This window comes from Monodelphis domestica, chromosome 5 (assembly GCF_027887165.1).
Source record: "Monodelphis domestica isolate mMonDom1 chromosome 5, mMonDom1.pri, whole genome shotgun sequence".
In the NCBI taxonomy this organism is placed as follows: Eukaryota; Metazoa; Chordata; class Mammalia; order Didelphimorphia; family Didelphidae; genus Monodelphis; species Monodelphis domestica.
The window spans coordinates 83165033-83185699 of NC_077231.1; positions in this window are offsets into that span (position 1 = coordinate 83165033).

Consider the following 20667-nt stretch of genomic DNA (forward strand, 5'->3'; position numbering starts at 1 on the left):
TTATTAGTTACTTGGATAGAGCCAGAGAGAAAAAAGCCTAACTTGCCATGTGTGGGGTCTCTGCCTGGCCATCGTAGCAGCAGAGGACCAAAATGGAATCACTAGTGATTTCTTTTGACTCATGGGTAAATTGGATTTACGTAAGGCAGAGTTGCACAAAGTCATCCAAGTCCAGTGGCAAGACAAAAAAATCAAGAAGATTGCTGCTGCTATGTGGAGTTCCCCAGACGCTTATTATTATTTATTATTATAAACTTGAGAGCAGAGACTCATTTTTTGTCATTGTTTCCCCAGTGCCTTGAATAGTGTGTAATAGTGAATAGTGTCAAAGCCTTGGCAAGTGCCTTTTGTTTTTTTAATTTTTTGATATGTGAGGCTTGGTGACCCATGGAGGAGTGAACCAATTCCTGCCTTCAGTAGGCTTATAGTCTATTGCAGCCAGGCTGTCGTGCCAGCACCCTTTAATTTCTCAAACCAAAAGTTGTTGACTTTTTTGCTATATGGTGCCCCTCGAGCTTAAAATAAAACCTGGCCATTCAGTTTTCAGAACTCGATTCCAAACTTTGTTCTTATGAACAGATCCCTGGAGCATTTGAGTCAGCAAGTATGGGCATCTATCTAATTCATTTACCTTTAGAGAAGGAGAAGATGATTTGTTTCTAATTCAATTCTCTAAAGATAGTCATTAGAATAGATTCACGACTTGTCACCTTTCTTCCCCTAAGGAGCTCCAATGCATTGCACAGTTATTAAAACTTCCGAATTAGGAAGAGGAGGCTCTCGTGGGTTGTTTGTCTGCAGTAGCCCTAGACTGAGTTTGCAGAATTCGACTGGGTGAAGAGGGCATGTGGGCTTCTGCTGCATCTCCCTTCCAGGGAGCCAGCCTTTGAAGTGGTTACTCCCCAGTTCAATGGTGTTGTCAAAGGACCAAGGCTTGTGAAATTTTCATCTCTTTTTACGCTTCAGGAAAATGAATCGCGGGTGTTCGTTGTAAATTCATTTATGAGGTCAGGCCTGCAGAACTGGGAATATTGCTTATCTGAGAAAAGTGAATAAAAATTCTGCCTTTGTAATTTGAGATCACCCCAGGCTAGAATTTATCAATATAGAGAGCCTTCATTTCACAGTTGAACTTGAGTCTGTTGGTTCCAGCTAGCTGGACCCCAACAGGTACACTTGAAGCACTCACAACTCCTTGCAAACTGAGAGGAGACCCCTGGGCTCTGCAAAGTTGGGAGTTTTGATTCACTTCAAAGAAATCATGATCTCCTCATGTGTCACTCAGAGCTCTGTCCACTGCTTCAGATCATACAGCCTGTTCATGCCCTCTTGTCCTGAGCTATTCCTGTCTGTGTCTTTCCATAGACCCTCCATGCTATTCTGGAGCCTTTCCTCAGAATCTTTTAATAGTACATGAAAACCAGGGTGGACTCATCCACTGCTAGTCTCTTTCTCTTCTTTTGGATCAGATCTGACCTTGAAGAGAGCCATTTATCTGACCTTGAAGAGAGCCATTTATCTGACCTTGAAGAGAGCCATTTTTTTTCTTTTTACGATAAACTTGATAAATACCAGCTATCAATGCAAGAAACGGAGGTCCTTGAGAGCATCTGCTATTCCGTGTTGCCCATGGCAGCCATCATTGGTGATGGGTTGCAGCCCCATACTATCCGTGCATCTTTCTTTAGGACACTGACCCTATCTTGTCTTTGTGAAAGATGCTAGATGAAAAAATCAACACACGGAGTGATAATATCTCCAGCCTGACTTTCAGATGCTCTGTTGATGTCGAGAAATGGGAAATGGATAAAGAAAAAGACATTGACATTGATGGTCACCATTTGTTTCAAATGTTTAACAGGGAGGACCAAAAGACTCAGAAGCCAACTCTACTAATACTTTGCCTCCTGGTCAAGTGATGATAATTGGTAGCTAAAGGCAAAGTGAATTAAAGATATAAACTCATTTGCAAAATCTCATGGAGGAAGATGGTGAAAAGTTATAAGCAAGATCACCTTGTAAAATAGCATTGACTGAGGAAAGAAAAACGACTCTGTAGAAAACTTAGTGTGAGACTCAATAAACTCAGTTGTATGTATTAAGTGCATATGCCAGATCACCCTAAGAGTATCTAAATATAAAAATGGAAGGAGTATAAATGACAAAGAATGGAACAGATTTGTCTACAGATTTCTTTTTTACCAAATTTTTCATCTTTGATGACAATGGAACTGCCCATACTCAAATGATTTTTTATCAAACAACCAGAATTTTCTTTTAAAAAATGTTAATCCCCCCCATGACATATAACAACAATTCTTAACATGCTTTTTGAAATTATAATATACAAATTGTCTCCTTCCTTCCCTTCCGGTCTGCTCCCCTTTCCTTAGATGGTAAGCAATTTAATCTGATTTATACATGTATGATCATGCAAAACATTGGTCATGTTGTGGGAGAATATTCATAAAATCAAAGTAAAAAATGGTATGCTTTAATGTGCCTTCAGACTCTGGTTTTTTCTCTGGAGTAGAATTTATTATTAAGTCCTTCAGAATTGTCCTGGATCACTGCATGCTGAGAATAACCTGGTCTTTCACATTTCATTATACAATAATGCTTTTCCTGTGTACAGTGTTCTGGTTCTCCTTCATTCTGCATCAGTTCATGTAGGGCTTTCCAGTTTTTTTCTGAGATCATCCTGTTCATCATTTCTTACAGCACAAAAGTATTCTATCACCATATACCCCTTTTTGTTTAACTGTCCCCCGCAATCGATAGGCATCTCCTTAATTTCTACTTCTTTGCCACCACAAAAAGCTGCTATAAATATTTTGCCACAAGTAGGTCCTTTTCCTTTTTTTTTTAAATCTCTTTTGATTACAGACCTGATAGTGGTATTAGTAGATCAAAGGGTATGTACAGTTTTATAGCACCTTTGGTCATAATTCCAAATTGCCCTCCAGAATGACAACTAGAATTTATTAATAACATTTATATAGTGCTTGCTATGTGTTAAATGCTTTACAATCATTGTCTCATTTGATTTTCACATGTGAGTTTTCACATTTGAGACAGATGCTCTTATTATCCCCATCTTACAGGTAAGGAAGCTGAGGCAAACGGGCAAAATGACTTGCTCATTATCCCACAACTAGTAAGTGTCTGAGGCAGGATTTGAACTCGGGTTTACCGCCTGAATTCTGCCTCAGAATCTGAATTGGAAGGGACCCCCACATGAACAAAAATCCCCTCTGTAACTGTGATGCGTTCATCTAGTGACATGAGAACCTCCTGCCTCTTGAGGTGGCCCATTCCACTTCGGAATAGCTCAAATTGTTGGGAAGTTGATCCTTGCATCAAACCTAAACTTTTCTTGCTACAACTTCCCTTAAATTCCCACTTCTGTTTTGTGGAGTAGAATTCCAACTCTATCATGTCCCTTCAGAACTTGAGCGAACTTTTGTGACCATGGGTGAAGCTCAGAGTTCCATGCAACTCTCTGAGATAGTGGGAGTTCCCTAAACCAATGACATGACTCTTTCAGACCCTCTTCCTTTACCACCCCTAAAAAAAACAATGTGCAAATAATAATGCACAAAAGGCCCAGAAAACAACCAAATCTCCCATATGAGGTTTTAATAATTTGACCTAACCACTGAAAAAAGTGGGTGCCTAATATTTATTGTCTAGACATTTTAGTGCCATCAACCCTTCTCAGAATAATGGTTTTCGGTGAATAAAGGAAAATACATGATATTTCCAAGGAAACATTGTATTAAAATATTGCTATCAAGAATATATTTTTTAAAGTTCACAGAGCTCAGGTTAAGATGGCTACTTTAAGACTTTGATGTGGAAACGCCAGTAAATTGGCATACCAGATGGACTAGACACACCTCTCTCTCCTCATCTTACCCATTTGTTAGTATTTACCATCTCTATTTTCCTTTCTTCCCTCCCTCTCTCCCTCTCTCTCTTTCTCTCTTTCCTTCCCTCTCTCTGTCTCTGTCTCTTTTTTCTATCTGTCATTGTCATAAATTTGGGAAGACCATGTAGACTCAGCCTCAGTTTTCACATTTGTAAAATAAGAGGGTTGGTTTGATAATCTCAAGGCTCCCTTGCTGCCTTTAAATCTTATGAATGTGACCTTTATTTTATTCTTCCACAATTCCTCCAGAAGCTCCTCAGAGCAGGTTGGGTTGATTTAGGAAATCTATTAAACATGCTAAGTGTTAGCTCTGATAGATAGGCTTTGGAGAAGCTCGATAGCCCTTTCCTCTTTCTGCCTCAATAGGAGAAGGCCATCTAACAGCTGGCCCATCCGCTTTATCAGTAACCTTTATTTGGCACTCACTGTGTCCTGAGGACTCTGTTAGGCATTGAGGTTTTTCCCTAGCCCTCTCCTACCAGGGTAGTGCAAACGTTAGCATCCCAGTTTAACAGGTGAAAAAGGAAGCACAGAGAATTGAAGCAATTTACAATCTGAAAGCTACTTAGTGTCTGAAGCAGGAGTTAAACTTAGATCCCTCCTGACCCCACCGATTCCAGGAAGGGACCTCAGAGGCCATCCTCTCATTTTACAGCTGAGGAAACTAAGGCTCAGGGTAGTTAAAGGACTTGTCCAAGATCATACGAGGAGCAGCACATTTGAACTTGGGACCTTTGACTCCAGCGGATGACTTGACTAGTCCTAAAAGTGACCTATGATCCTTGTCCTCTAGGAGGTAACAATGACCACTTGGTAGCTCAGCCTTGATTTGAGCCCGAGGCTTAGACTGTTCAGAGGCCAGAGGCCTTGGAGTTCTTGCAGGACACCCCCTTCATTTCCCAGAAGAGGCCCAGAGATGTGAAATGACTTCTTCAGTCTCACCACCAGTAAGTGGCAGAGCTGGAATTTCAATCCTCTCTTCCTTTTGCCATCGCTCCCAGTCCTTACTCAGTGCACAGGGACTGTTGCAAGCACACAGCATATACCCCATCCCCACCATGGAACACCACCAGAGACTTATTTTGTTTTTAATATTTTTATTTCATCTTTTATGTCAATTCCATGTCAACTTTTTCTTAACATTTGTTTTTGTAAATTTTCTCCCTTTGCCCTCCCCAGTCCTTGAGAAGTCAAGCAATTTGATATAATCTCTATATATCTATAGAATCTATATTTGTATGTACATGTGCAGTCATGCAAAACATTTTCATATTAGCCATGTTGCAAAAAAACCAAACAAACACATTCCAAAAAAACCCAAAAATAATTAAGAAGGGGCAGCTAGGCTGCTCAATGGGTAGAGAGCCAGGCCTGGAGAATGGGGCGTCTTGGATTCAAATCTGGCCTCAGATACTTGCGGCCTGTGTGCCCCTGGGCAAGTCCCTTCACCCCCAAGGCGGAGCCCTGGAAGTGACAGAAAATAAGGGCTTAAAACGAAAGAAAGCTTAAAAATAGGCTTTGATCTGCATTCAAACGCCATCAGATCTTCCATTTTTCATCACGAGTCCTTCAGAATTTTCTTCAAACGTATTCCTGAGAGTGGTTACGTCCTTCCCAGCGGAGCTTGATCCAGGCCAGCGTTCTCCTGGTTCATCCCTGATAGCTGGGGCGTTGCTGGGGGGCGGGTGTCAAGTGACCCGCCCGAGGCCCCCTTGGAAGCCAGGGCTTCCCCTTTCAGGCCTGCTCATTTCTTAGAGCACATGCACAACTTGGTAGCCATTCCCCAGGGAAAGGGCCTCCCCTCCATGTCTTTGTTTTTACCCCGAGTCACTCGGGCGGGTCTGGTTGCCCAGATGTGAACTGGGAAGGCGAAAGGAGGGGCAAAGGACCCCACCTGGGAACGGGGGAGGAGTGCGGGCTCAGCAGAAGGAAAGCTGGCAAGTCCCGATTTTCTTAAGTTAAAACAATATTGTAAAGGTTGTAAATCTTCTCGATGATGGAATTCTCTCTCCGTCTTGGGGCTCTAAAGATTTCACCCTGATAGACCTGGTAATCCGGGGCAAAAACCGTTCTCTTCGTGAGCATTTGAGCCAGGAGGCTGCCATTTTATTGCTGAAGGCACTTCCCGGAAGCAGCGCAGTTCGGGAGGAAGGAGAGGATGCTTCACCCGGAGTCAAGAAGACTCCATCTTTCTGCCGCCTTCAAGTCTGGCCTCAGACACTTCTTAGTCGGGGGACTCTCCGCAAGTCCTTTCACCCTGTTGGCCTCAGTTTCCTCACCTGGAAATGGCCAGCCCGTCCAGTATCTACCCAAAACACTCCAAATGGGGTCAGGAAGAGTGGGACAGAACACATGACTGAACAAACAACCTAAGAGAGTGGCTTCTGGCCCCGAGTGACTTGCTCAGGGTCACACTGTCAGCCTGTATCTGTGGCGAGACTTCAACCTAAGTTTTTTGTATTGTAAGGTGGGAACTTTATTGTAATAAAGACTAAGCACTGAGGATTTAATATCTAATAATCTAAAAAGTCCTTTTATATTTTAACCATCTTAGAATCAATACAGGGTATTGGTATTGGCTCCAAGGCAGGAGGGCGAGGCATTGGGGGTCAAGTGACTTGCCCAGGGTCACATAGCTGAGGCCTGATTTGAACCTAGGACCTCCTGTCACTGAGCCACCCAGTTACCCCCCAATAAATACTTTCCATATAAAACCCAGGCGTGGCCCATCAGTGCTCCTGTTCCAGCTCTGTGAAATGAAGACAATAACGCCTACCTCTGAGGGCGGTTGTGAGGATGAAATGAGTTAAGTTATATAATACATTATACAAATACCAGCCATTATTATTACTGTAACCCAGTGGTGTACAACTCAAATAGAAATGGGGACCATTAAAACTGGTTTAAGGAACCCTGTGGGCCACATATTCCCTTAGAAAACCAAATGTGTTCCTATCTTTCTTTTTTTATTAATACACTTTAAAATCCGACAGGAGCTCTATTTTCATCCCCTCAGGGGTTTCGTGGGCCACATTTAGACTTTGGGCAGTATGTCCGCTATCTGTGCTCTAACTTAACTTCCTTATTTTGCAAATGAAATAGAGACACAGAAAAGGATGGTTTGGCTTTTCCAAACTCATACGTGTAGTGAGTGAGAGTCAACATTTGAACCCATTTCTCTTGACTTGAAATCTAGAATTCTATATCTTACAATAGTCTGAAATTGGGCCACATATTAATGACATGATCTTGGATGGGGCTTCAGAAACCATTTCACAGCTCATCTGACAGATGGGGAAACTGAGACCTAGTAGACCTACACAAGATCCCAGATCTGGAAGGGATCTCAGAGACCATGTAGTTCCATCCTTAGCTCTCCCTTTTTCCAGATGGGGAAACCAAGACCCAGGGAGGTTAGGTGATTTTCCCACAATCAGAAAAGGTAGAAAGCAACAGTGAATTTGAACTTGGGTCTTCTGACTCCATACTACTGATGGGACTTTTCTTCCCTCCCCCTGCCCCCCCCCCCCCAGTGACTCTTGAACTTTTTTTGTGAGATGCTGGGATGTGTAGATCATAGCAGAGCCAGCAATTGGGAGGATTATTTTTCAGATTCAAAATGGCACCAGAGAATTGAGCTCCATGGCTTCCTCTCCCTTGCCCATTAGCTCTCAGCTCTTAAGACACTGGAATTCTCCAAAGGCAACAGAACACTGACTTTGGGAAAGGAGGGGGATTAGCCCGGCTCTCATTATAAGAAAATAGCCGATGGGACCAGCTGACTTTCACCATGGGTGAACTGACCCTGCAAACAGCTCAGCCACCTTCCAAACAGGAGCAGCTGGTCGCCATGCTTGATTGAGATGCCAACACATCCAGGGCACAATTAAATTATGGATCGGCTGGATATTGCTGTGTATCCATTTCATTTATTACCCAGGTAGAGGTGTCTTCTGTTACAAGAGTTGTTCAGTGTGTGCTGAGATAGGAGTAGGTCAGCATCTTTCTCTTTAAAAATACTTATTTAATAGAGAATATCGATCAAACATTTCCTGTGTGCTAGGCACTGTGCTAAGAACTTCATAATGATCTTATTTGATTTTTGTAACCACTCTGGGAGGAAGCTGCTATTATTAATCTCCATTTTGCAGATGAAGAAACTGAGGCAAACATGTACAATGACTTAACCAAGGTCATGCAACTAGCAAGCACCTGAGCCTGGATTTACATTGGGGTGTTCTTGCACTGTGGGTCACCTAATTGCTTCTGGCTTCAGCATTAGAATTATGCAGGGTTTTTTGTTTTTTTTTTTTTGGTTATTATTGCTGATGCTTTTCTTCTTGAATGATCACTGTAAACGGTAGTCATTTTATAAATTGTTATTTTTGTAAATATGGCATTTCTTTAAAAAAATTGTTACCTTCAGTCTTAATATCAGTTCTCAGACAGAAGAGGGGCAAGGGCCAGGCAACTGGGATTAAGGGACTTGTCCAGGGTCACCCAGCGAATTAGTGTCTGAGACCAGATTTGAACCCGAAGCCTCCTGACTCCAGACATGGCACTATAACCACCGAATCACCCTTTCTATTGGACCTTAATTGGTGAGTGGGCCTTAGTCACACAGAGTCTGACTTGAAATAAGACTGAGAAAGTCCCTGGAATCCCAGGCCCCTAGAGGTAGCTGTCCAGCTGTCCAGCAGAGAGCCAAGGAGAAAAGGGGGTAATCTGGAAGGGAGCCCCAACAGCCAAGGAAGTCCCATTCCATAGCATTTACAACTGGGGAAGAATTTTAGGAGTCATTAGTCCATGCCCTACATTTTATTTCCCAAGGAAACATCTTTTAATGAGTCAGAATAAGAGACAATCATTTGGAATTAAGCCAATCATTAGACTCTCTTGGCATCCATTCTCAAATGGTGAAATCTTCTCCCACAACGAGAACATGCCCTTCATTTTATAGAGGAGAGAACTGGGGCCCAGAATATTTAAGGAACTTGGTAGTAAGGGAGAGAGCTGGGATTTGAACCCAGATTCTCAGAGATTTTCTTATTCAAAGCAAAAAATGAACCTGTCTATTATAAGAGCATAAGTAAAAAGTGTATTGAGGGGTAGCTGGGTGACTTGGTGGAGAGATCCAGGCCTAGAGACCAGAGGTTCTGGGTTTAAATTTGGCTTCAGACAATTCCTAGCTATGTGACTGTGGGCAAGTCACTTAACCCCAAATGCCTAGCCCTTACCACAGTTCTGCCTTTCAACTGATACTGTTGATTCTAAGATAAAAGGTAAGTATTAAAAAAAAAGTGTTGAATCTGGAGTCAGAAGGTTCAAATTCACATTCTGCCTCTGTTATTTGCTGTCTGCATAATCCTGAGTTTTTTCATCTCCCTGGGCTTCGTTTTTTTGATTTGTAAAATAAGGGAGTTGGACCAGATAAGATCTTCCTTCCAACTGTAAATCTGTGATCCTACATGATCCAAAGGCACAGGATTGCATCTTTGTTAAATTTCCTAATAACATAAACTTGGGAGGAGTTGCTAATGTTAGATTGGAAAAATAGAATATTCTACTAATAACTAATATTGTATTTCATTTATATTGCTATAGGATTAATTATATCAATATATTTTATAACTGGTTATTTTATACGAATCACTAATATGTTAATGACATTACATTAATATAACATTAAATTTGAAAAACTCTTAAACATTATTTTGATAGGCAGCCAGAAAACAAGGCAACACGTATTTATGAAGGTTTACCATGTGTTGAGCATTGGGGATACAAATGGAAGCCAAAAGAAAGGAATTAAGTCCTGGGATAAATTCCATCCAGGTCAATTAAATAAACACTTATTAAGGGCTCACTGTGTGTAGAAATCTGTGCAAATATGTTGGAAGAGGAGAAAAGATTTCCAACTGGTCTTGGTCTCTGCTTTGAGAACTTCTTGGAAAAAAACTTTAAATGTGAATGCCAAGTAGCCATGGGCAATAATTGAAAATGTAGGGTGAATTGGAGAAGTGTCTCAGGACTGAAGATGGGAACCAACGTTTGAGTTTTAAGTGGTTATTTTCTATTAACCAAGCTCAATGAAATTGCCTTGGAGTCTCAGGGAAATACTAGACTTAGAGGATATATCGGGAGCACTTGGGACTAGAGTGTAGGAGTTAGGGTGGGAAGTCACTCAGCCCAAGAGGAACTCAACAAGGACATGCCATGCCAGATAAGTGTCTCTTCTTCTTCTTCTTTTTTTTGGATGGGATTATTAGACTGACACATCAAGGGAATCATGTAAGTATGGTAGACCTAGATTTCAACAAGACATTTGGCAATGGTTTTTGTGATGTCGTTATGGATAAGATGGCAAGATGTTGGCTAGGTACAGTTAGCTTAATCTGCTGACTGAAGAATAGTGATTAAGGACTTGATGTCCGTCTAGGGCCATGTTGGTGAACCTATAGCAGACATGCTGGCAGGGGCTGCTTCCCTTCCCCTCTCCACTGTGCTTGAGGACATTTCTCCCATCACCCGCCTCTCTGCCCAGCAGCCCAATGGGAGTGCTTTCTCCTTCCCCTGCCTGGGGTAAGGTGGAGGGCTCACATGCGGCATGAGGGTTGCAGTTTGGACACTCGGTCTCTAAAAGGTTTGCCATCACTGAATGTGTAACTTAGTACCTCAAGGCATTGTTTTAGTTAGCATCTTAAATAATGACTTGGATGAAATCATAAATGGAATATTTATCAAGTTTGCAGGCAAGGAGGATAGTTTGAGTGAGTGACAGAACTGGGTTCTAAAAAGAACTTCACAGGCTAGAATGTTAGACTAAATCTAAGATGAAACTTAATAGGGATAACTGTACTGTCCTATACATTAGTTTGATGAGATAACCACACAAGTACAGAGACTTGGTTAGATAACAAATGATGCCCCCCCTCCCCCAAAAAAATAACCTGTGAGAACTATCAATTCAACATGATTGAATACTGTGGCCTGACATTTAACAAAAACTAATATAATGCTCTTGTTCAGTTGTTTCAGTTGTGTCCGACTCTTCGTGACCCCATTTGGGGTTTTCTTGGCAAAGGTACTTGCATGATTTGCCATTCCCTTCTTCAGCTCATTTTACAGACGAGGAAACTGAGGCAAACAGAGTGAAGTGACTTGTTCAGTCACATCTAGTTAAGAGTCTGAGGTCAGATTTGAACTCCAAACCTGGCGCTCTATCCACTGTACCACCTAGCGGCATCAATAGAAACGTGTCCAGAACAAAGGAAATTATTGGCCATTCTACTCCATTCTACTCAGACTACATCCTGAGTATTCTGTCCTGAATAACCACATTATAGGCAGAATATTGAAAAGTTCCAACACACCCAGAGGACGACCAGGAAGATGAGTGGATGTGAAATCATGCCATGCAAGGATTAGTTGAAGGAACTAGGGATGTTCAACCTGGAAAAGAGAAGATGTGTGAGTGGGAGGAAATGATAGTGCTGGAGACACTGAGATGGGGAAGAAAGATTAGACCTCTTCTGCTTGGCCTCAGAGGACAAAACCAGGGACAAACTGATGGAAGTTACAAAGGAACAAATTTAGGATTGATTTGAAGACCGCCCCCCCTCCCATCTAACGATTGGAACTTCCCCAAAGAAGGGCCTTTTTGATAGATAGTGAAGACCCCATTACTGGAGATCTTAGCACATAGCCTGGACAGTCACCCATTGGGGATGCTGTGAAGGAATTCTTGCTCAGGTATTGATCGGGCTAGATGACATTTGGGTCCCTTCCAGTTCTGAGATTCCCTAATATTTGCCTTCTAATATTTGTGTAGAGCCAAAGGGAAGAAAGAGAACTCATGTTTAGAAAGGCAGATTTTGGTTAGGAAGGAAGGAATTTCCTAACCATCAGAGCTATCTGAAAATGTCATGAGGTGCCTAGTGAATGAATGAATTTTTGGTCACTCGAGTTATGCGAACAGAAGCTAAATGACCACTTGCCAGGGATTGTAACTAGATTTTGTGCAGGAAGGGCCTTTAGAGGGCATTTAGTATTCCATGTTCATTTTATATATGAAGGAACCAAAGCCCAGAGAAATGACCTGACTTACCCAAGGTCACATAGCAAGGGATCTGCATTTGATTTCACATTCAGCATGACACCATGCCATTGCCCAGCTATGATAAGGCTGATATAGTGTTTTAAAGGATGTAGAGCAATTTTCCTTTGCTATTTTACTTCATCGGTGGTGCCTGGTTATCCCAAGAGGAAGCTGAGACTGAGAGGGATGAAGGAACTTGTCCAGGGTCTCACAACTTAGTCTAAGACTGGATGTGCGCTGAACCCTCCTGACTCCACATCTAGCTCTATCTGCTACGCCAGTGACTTAGTTTTAGATAAGAACTTGGAATTGATGCCTTCTGGATTTTCTTCCAGTCCTGGATTTCTGTCCTTGCCAAACTAGAGGAGCTGTTTGTGGTCCACACTGTCTGTCTACCATCAACATGCTCATTCCTCACCTTGTATCTCCTATTCATAGTGCCCTCTGCTGCTCTTCTCCATCTATTCTAAACCCACTCATCCTGCAAGGTCCAGGTCAAATGGGACTTCCTTCATGAAGCTCTTTCCTGACAACTCAAGCCCACAGTTGATTTATTTTCCTCTTGTTCTCCCTTGGCCCTGCTTCACTGAACCCCACATTTAGCCTTTAGTAGCCTGCTTTGTTTTGTACTCTAATCATTTCACAGATAGAAATGTCGTCTGCTAGCTTCCTTTAATCCATCTAACGATGTCTCTCTCTCACTTTCTGCACCACGGCTATAGTAAAACTTCCTCTGGCCAGCTTCCCAATCTACACTTTGCTCCCTTGTTCTTAGCAGATGACCTCAGCTTCTACTTTATTGTGACTAAGGTATCAAAGCTCCGTCAGTTCCTCTGAATCTGTGTCCTCACCCATCCTCTGTTTCAGTCTCAGAGGAAGAAGGAATCCTCTTCCTTACCAAGGTTCAGAGATCAGAGCTGGAAGGGACTTTAAAGGCCATCTGGTTCAAAATGTCTCTTCCCTTATTTAAAAATTCCATTTTTTTTCAGTTCCATTTTCTCTCCTTTTCCCCCTTTGCCACCCATTGAGAAGTCATGTAAAGCAAAACCCATTATAAATATGCATATATGTGGAAAACAAATTCCTGCATTAAGTCAAAAAGAAAGAAAAAAGAAAAGAAGAAATGAAAATATGCTTCAGTCTGCCCTCTGAGGTCATCCACTCTTTATCTGGAGATGGATACCAGGTTTATTATTATTTTTTAAACCCATACCTTCCATCTTCGAATCAATATGGCAATTTGGTTCTAAGGCAGAAGAGTGGTAATGGCTGGGTAATGGGGGTCAAGTGACTTGCCCAGGGTCACATAGCTAGGAAGTGTCTGAGGCTCCTATCTCTGAGCATGGCTCTCAATTCACTGAGCCATCCAGCTGCCCTCAGATACCAAGTTTAGGTAGATGGGTCCTATGGAAATAGTGGTTGGTCATCGGGTTGATCAGAGCTTTCCAGTCTTTCGGAATTGATTATTTTTACCACATTGTAGTTTCTGGATCAATTGTCCTCCTGGTTTTGCTCACTTTGCTTTGCATCAGGTCATACAATTCTTCCCAGGCTTTTCTGAAACCCTCCCCATTATTTCTTACAGCACAAACATTCATATACCTTAACTTGTTTGGCCATTCCCCAACTGATGAGCATCCCCTCAGTTTCCAGTTCTTTTTCACCCCCCAAAAAGTGGCTAGAAATATTTTTGTATATATGGGTGCTTTTCCTCTCAGCTTCTTTGGGGGTACAGACCTAATATTAGCATTGCTGGGTCCACGGTTCTACACAGTTTAATTGCTTTGGAGGCAAAGTTTCAAATTGCATTCTGGAATCCAAACCCCTCCATTTTACAAATGAAGATTCAGAGGTTGAGAGAAGTTAAATGACTTGTTCAAGGTCACACGGGTGGGAAGGATTGTAGGTGGGATTTGAACCCTGCTCTTCTGACCCTGGGGCTAAAACTGTTTTTGCTCCACCATTCTGCAAACTTGATTGCATCTCCTTTGGTTGTCTCCTTGATCTTGTGCCCTCTGTTGTCTCATACATCTCTCTCCTTTGTTTCACTTGGCCATAAATAGGCAGAGATCTGCTTAAAACTCTTTATTCTCTACCACCCCATCTCTCCCCTCTCTTTTGGTGTTAAACATATCTGTTTGGGCACTTACAAACGCTGCAGTCTAAAACTGAGCCAATTGCCTTCTCCGCCTAAACCTCCTTGGTGCTCCAGTGTTTCTCTGTGTGATGCCATCCCTCAGGCATCACTTCTGTCCTGTTTGCTGCTTTGCGACTGTCTTTTGTTCACCCCTCTCCTAGCCAGGCTATTGGCAAAGCCTATTTCTTCTCTTGGCATGTTTGGTGAAAAATCTCCTCCCATCCCTTTCCTCTGCTGCTTCCTTAACACAGCCTTTTCTCCCAGCCTCCTGGTCAGCCGTGCAGCAGGGTAGCCTTCCCATGCCAATCAGTGGTGGCACGGAGCATTTCTTCTCAGATAACAGAGGGAGACCTCATGCCAATTTTAAAAAAATAATGCCATTTCAGTAGAACTGGTTTCCTTATTTATTCTGAGTAGTTTGTCACTCGGCTTCACCAGACTCCCAAATGATACACGAAAGGGTAGTTTCCTGAGGGTACTGGGAAGTTAACGTGCCTACGGCTGCATGGCTAATGTGTATCAAGGGCAGGACTTGAATCCAGGGCTTCTTGAGTTTAAGGTTTGCTCTCTTTCTACTTGGCCATGATGCTTATTCAAATTCCTATCCCCAAATGCTACCTTTGGCCTGGCATTCAAGACTTTCCACAGTTTGCTGATTTGTTATTGTTTGGGCATTTCAGTCCTGTCTGACTCTTTGTGATCCCATTTGGGGTTTTCTTAGCAAAACTACTTAGCAAAAAAAAAAAAAAATAGCAGTGTTTTCCCACCTTCTTCTCCAAATCATTTTAAAGACGAGGAAACTGAGGCAAACAGGGTTAAGTGACTTGCCCTGGATCACATGGCTAGGAAGTGTCTGAGACCAGATTTGAACATGGGAAGATGAGCCTTCCTGATTCCAAGTCCAGCACTCTGCTGCACCATCTAGCATCCCTTCTCTTACTGGTTTTTATTTTATTTGTTTATTTTTTTTATACCCTTACCTTCCACCTTGGAATCAATACTGTGTATTGGCTCCAAGGCAGAAGAGTGGTAAGGGCTAGGCAATGGGGGTTAAGTGACTTGCCCAGGGTCACACAACTAGGAAGTGTCTGAGGCCAGATTTGAACCCAGGACCTCCTGTCTCTAGACCTGGCTCTCAATCCATTGAGCAATCCAGCTGCCCCCTCTTACTGGTTTTTAAATAAATCAACAATTAGGTAACCTTAGGATTATAGATTTAGAGCTGGAAGTGTCTTGGAGGTCATCTAGTTTAACCTAGTTTTGAGATGAGGAAACAGATGCATCGAGGGGTAAGTGACTGGCCCAGCGTCACACAGCTAGAAAGTGTCTGAGGCCAGATTTGAACTCGGGAAGAGGCTTCTTCCTGATTCCAGGCTTGGCACATCTCTGCTGCACTACCTAGATGCCCCCCCGATTCGCTGATGCTTTGGTTTTAAAGCATTATCTCATGCCTGTCATTCACAGGGGGCAGAAAGAGAAAGAAAAGGATGTGTATACATCTGGGTGCCACAGTTTAGGAAGGATACTTGATATGCTGACGAGTATTCAGAGGAGGGCAATCTGCATGGTGAAGGACCTCAGGCCCATGTCCTAGGAGGACCTGCTGATGGAATGGAAGGGGGTTGGACCAGAGAAGAGAGGACTTGGGCAGAACAGGATTGCAGTGTTCAAATATTTGAATGGCTGTCCTGTGGAGAAGGAAGCAGACTTGTTCCCTTAAAACCAGAAGCCATGAGAAAAATTGCAGAGACCACTATTTAAGTTTGGTATATTTAAGTATTCGAATTTTAAGTAAGTATTTAAATTTTTTTTTAAACCTTTATCTTCTGTCTTAGAATTGACACCTAAGAATTGGCTCCAAGGCAGAAGAGTGGTAAGGGCTAGGCAATGGGGGTTAAGTGACTTGCTCAGGGTCACCCAGCTAGGAAGTGTCTGAGGTTAGATTTGAACCCAGGACCTCCCCTCTCAGGGCCTGGATCTCAATGCACCCAGCTACCCCCAAGTATTTGCATTTAAGTATTTAGGTTTGGTGCCAGGAACAACTTTATAATAATAGGAGGCATTCCAAAATGGATTGGGCTATCTGGGGAGAAAGTGGCTTTCTCTTCCCTGGAGAGGGTTTCAAGCAGAGGCTGGAGGTGGGCTATCCTGGGGATTTTTTGGGGGTGGGGTGGGGTACAGGTTGAACTGGATGGCTACTGAGGGACCTTCCAACTCCAATTCTGCGATATTACTCCTTTTTAAGCCCTCTACGCTCAGACTGAATCGGGCTATTTTTTGGCCCTCAGACATAGTGGAAGTTCTGTCTGTGTGCCTCTGGTCATACCACTCCCTTTGTCTGGAATGAATGAATGTATAGATGAACAAATGCACGATAAAAATTTATTAGGCAGTAACTAGGTGCAGGACAACTGTGCTCCCTCCTGGGGATACAAATAATGCCAACAAGGAAGACAACCCAAGGAATTGAAGGAGGGGTGAGGGAATGGGGTCCACACAAGGCGGTTTGGCTTGGAAATGACCAGCTAGTGACTTGGAAGTCTCGCTTTGGACAAGACAGGATTCGAGGTCACCTAGGAGCCCAAGGTGGCTTCTGGGGTTCCATCGGAGGGGGGTGAGGAAAATGAGGATGATGGAAGGAGTGGTTTGGGAATGGCTGGGTTTCCTTCTTCCCAGTTCCTCCCCTTTCTTTAACAAAGTCCAACTCAGATGCTTTATCCTAAGGAATCTTCTTCGATTTGCCGGCAGTGATTGGCAATGACCCTGTTCCTTAGACCCCTTGTTACACTTTCTTTTTATTCTCTAATGCACTAATAGGTAATATTGTCTATTATCATTATTTGTGTTTGTGTCTTACCCCCCACCTTGCACTAGATCACATGTTCCAAAAGGTCTTTTATCTGAATGTGGTAATTCTCCCAGCGTGTTGTTCATCAGAAGCTCCCCACACAGGTCAGCAAAAGCACAAAAAAGGTCCACATTTATAGCTCTCTCTTTTCTATCCCTGCAAATTCTGCCATTTTCTTCTAATTCTTCCCTCTGGGACCCAGCAGAACAAATCAAATCCTTCTTTCAAGTGAAACAGCCTAGACTTGGTTTCACTGGTCCCACTTAGTTTATGAATAATGAAATGATGCTGTGGCTCAGTGTTATACATCTCTTCATGACCCCATTTGGGGTTTTCTTGACAAAAATACTGGAGTGGTTTGCCATTTTACAGATGAGGAAACTGAGGCAAACTTGCCTCAGAGTTTAAGTGACTTGCCCAGGATCATCCATTAGTAAGTGTCTGAGGCCAGACTTGAACTCAGATTTTCTCGACTTCAGGCTTGACGCACTACCCAGCTGCCAGCGCAGTGTGCTACATTATTCAAATTCATGGTGCATTTTCCCACAGGGCTGGAACCAATGACCATCATTTGGGATAGTTATAACTTTAAGTAGCATGAATACAGCCAGTTCATAATTCACATTAATCGTGGCCTGACTGTACAGATACTTGCTCTGCAACTCAGGAGTTGGCTAGAGCTCCCTGGGCCACTCGGCCAGTAGGTGTCAGAGACAAGACTTGGCCAGCTCTCCATCCACTGGAATACCTTGCCTTTCCTCGATAAGATAGCCATTCAACTGCTTGAGAACAGTTCTCATGTCCTTCACTCTTGCCTTTTCCCCTCACCAGTCCTTTCTTTCTCATGGGATACAGGTTATTTCTTTTTTTGTATCTGTATGGTCTTGTGGGCTCTTCACAAAATCCCCAGTTTTGAGAGCTGGAAGGGATTTCAGGGGCCAACTGCTACTCAAAAATTTCCTCACTCTGGAGGCTGCTGGGTGGCTCAGCGGATGGAGAGCTAGGTCTAGAAATCAGAGGTCCTGGGTTCAAATCTAGTCTCAGACCCTTCCCATCTGGGTGACCCTGGGCAAGTCACTTAACCCCCATTGCCTAGCCCTTACCACTCTTCTGCCTTGGAACAGTGTTGATTCTAAGATGGAAAGTAAGCTTTGTTTTTTTTTTTTTAATAAAGAGAATCCTCTCTCTAACACTCAGACTAGTGGTCATCTGCTCTTTGCTTGAAGACCTTCAGTGAGGGAATAGACCATCCCACTTTGGGAAAGCTCCAGTTTTGAGGCTCAAATTGCCTCGTCAAAGCTCCTGATTGACCTTGCTTATGGCCAACAGACAAGATTCACCTTTCTTCACCATGACAGTCCTTCAGATAGGTCTACTATTATTCTAGGCTCCCTTTTCTCTCAATTCTGTGTGATCAGTGCTCTTTCCAAAATGGACTGTTCAGATCTGAGATGTGGACGGACTGGGGCAGACGTGGCCCTAAGGTAGCGGGGTCTTAGAACCAGAAGGGAGCCCGGAGGCAATCCAGTCATTTTACAGATGAGGAAACTGAGGCCTTGGGGGGGGTCAAATGACTTGGGATAATAGGATCATAGCTATAGACCTGGAAGAGATGTTCTTCTTTGGGAAGAGGTCCATCCTTTTACACTGTGACCTGGACGCTCTTCCAGTATTCAGATACCTTCAATGCCTCTCCAAACCCTTCTTAGAATCAATATTAAGTATTTGCTCTAGGGCAGAAGAGCAGTAAAGGCTAGGCATTGGGGTTAAGTGACTTGCCCAGGGTCACCCAGCTAGGAAGTGTGTGAGGCCAAATTTGTACTCAAGATCCTCCATCTCTAGGCCTGGTTTTCTGTTTACTGAGCCACCTAGTTGCCCTATTAAATAGTCACATATCAGTTGTTGAGTTGTTTCAGCCATATCCAACTCCTCATGACTCCATTTTGGGGTTTTCTTGGCAAATATACTAGAGTGGTTTGCCATTCCTTCTCTAGTGCATTTTACAGATCAGAAAACGGAGGCCAACAGGATGAAGTGACTTGCTCAGGGTCACCCAGCTTTTAAGTGTCTGAGGCCACATTTGAACTCAAGAAGATGAGAGCTCTGTGCACTATGGCAGGACCTTCCACAAATTGCCTCCAAGTTGCCCTTTTCCAGTCTTATATTATGCCAATCCCCTTTATATTTAAGCCAAACTATACCCACTTCCAATTCTCCATCCATACCATGCCATCTCCCACCTCTGTGGCTTTGTTACCATCATTCCCCACATCTGGAATGGATCCAAACATGTGTCATTTGGGCCCCTTCTTTCCTTACTTGGGCATCATAAAAACTTCCCAAACTCCCAGCTGAAAGTAGTCTTTTCCTCTTTGAATTTCTCAGAGAACTCTGCTTGGAGTTCTTCTTTTCACTTATTACTCTCTCACTGGTATACATATTCCCTCCCACCACCATATTATAATTATTGGATTGATTGTGGGAGGGAGTGTGATGGCTAGTGCAGTAGGTGACCCTACTAGCTGTGTGACCCTGGGCAAATCCCTTCACCTTTTTTGCCTCAGTTTCCCCATTTGTAAAAGGAGTTGAAGGAAATGGTGAACTATTCTAGTATCTTTGCCAAAAAACCCAAAACCCAAAAAACAAACCCAAATGAGATCACAAAGATACAGAAATGGCTTAAAAAAACAACTGGTTGAAAGTGCATGATGGACAGGATACTACAAATGACAGGGCAGGGGTAGACTGGCATCTTGGGTATCTTCCACCTCCAAATGATTCTATGATTCTAAATTGAAGAGCAGATGCTCATCTTCACTGGCAGAGGGGATCTATTCACCGGGAGCTTCTCCTAGGTCTCATCTCTCCAAACATCAGGTTGCAAATCCCTTAAAAGTAGGATTTGGCCACAAATACTTTTGTGTTCACAGGTACCTTAGTTATAGTAAGTGATGCTTAAAAGTTTGCATAGAACTCTGTCTGGCATTTAAGACCTTCTACAATCTGGCTCCTACATACCTTTCCTGGTTTATTTCATGTTATTCACTTCTACTCTCTGTCTCAGTCAAGCTGCCCTGCTCCCCAAGCTAAGTTTGGAATAGTCTCTTTCCTCACTTTAATCCTTTAAAATCCCAAGATTTTTTCCAAGGTGTTGCCTTATACATGAGACCTTTAAATATCCTCTGACCCCCTTGGGTTAGCATTTTCTCCCTAATGAAACTACTTAATACAGTCCGGCACCTAAGAGGTTCTTAATAAATGTTTCCCTCTTCCTTCCTCCTCTCCCCTCCCTTCCTCTCTCTTCTTATCTCCCCTTCCCTCCATTTCTTTCCCCTCTTCCCCCTCTTCCTCCTCTCCTCTTTCCTTCCTTCCTTCTTCCCTTCTCTTCCTCCCTCCCTTCCTCCCTTCCTTCCTTCCTTCCTTCCTTCCTTCCTTCCTTCCTTCCTTCCTTCCTTCCTTCCTTCCTTCCTTCCTTCCTTCCTTCCTCCTTTCCTTTGTTCCTTCCCTCCCTTCCTCCCTTCTTCTCTTCTCTTCTCTTCTCTTCCTTCCTTCCTTCCTTCCTTCCTTCCTTCCTTCCTTCCTTCCTTCCTTCCTTCCTTCCTTCCTTCCTTCCTTCCTTCCTTCCTTCCTTCCTTCCTTCCTTCCTTCCTTCC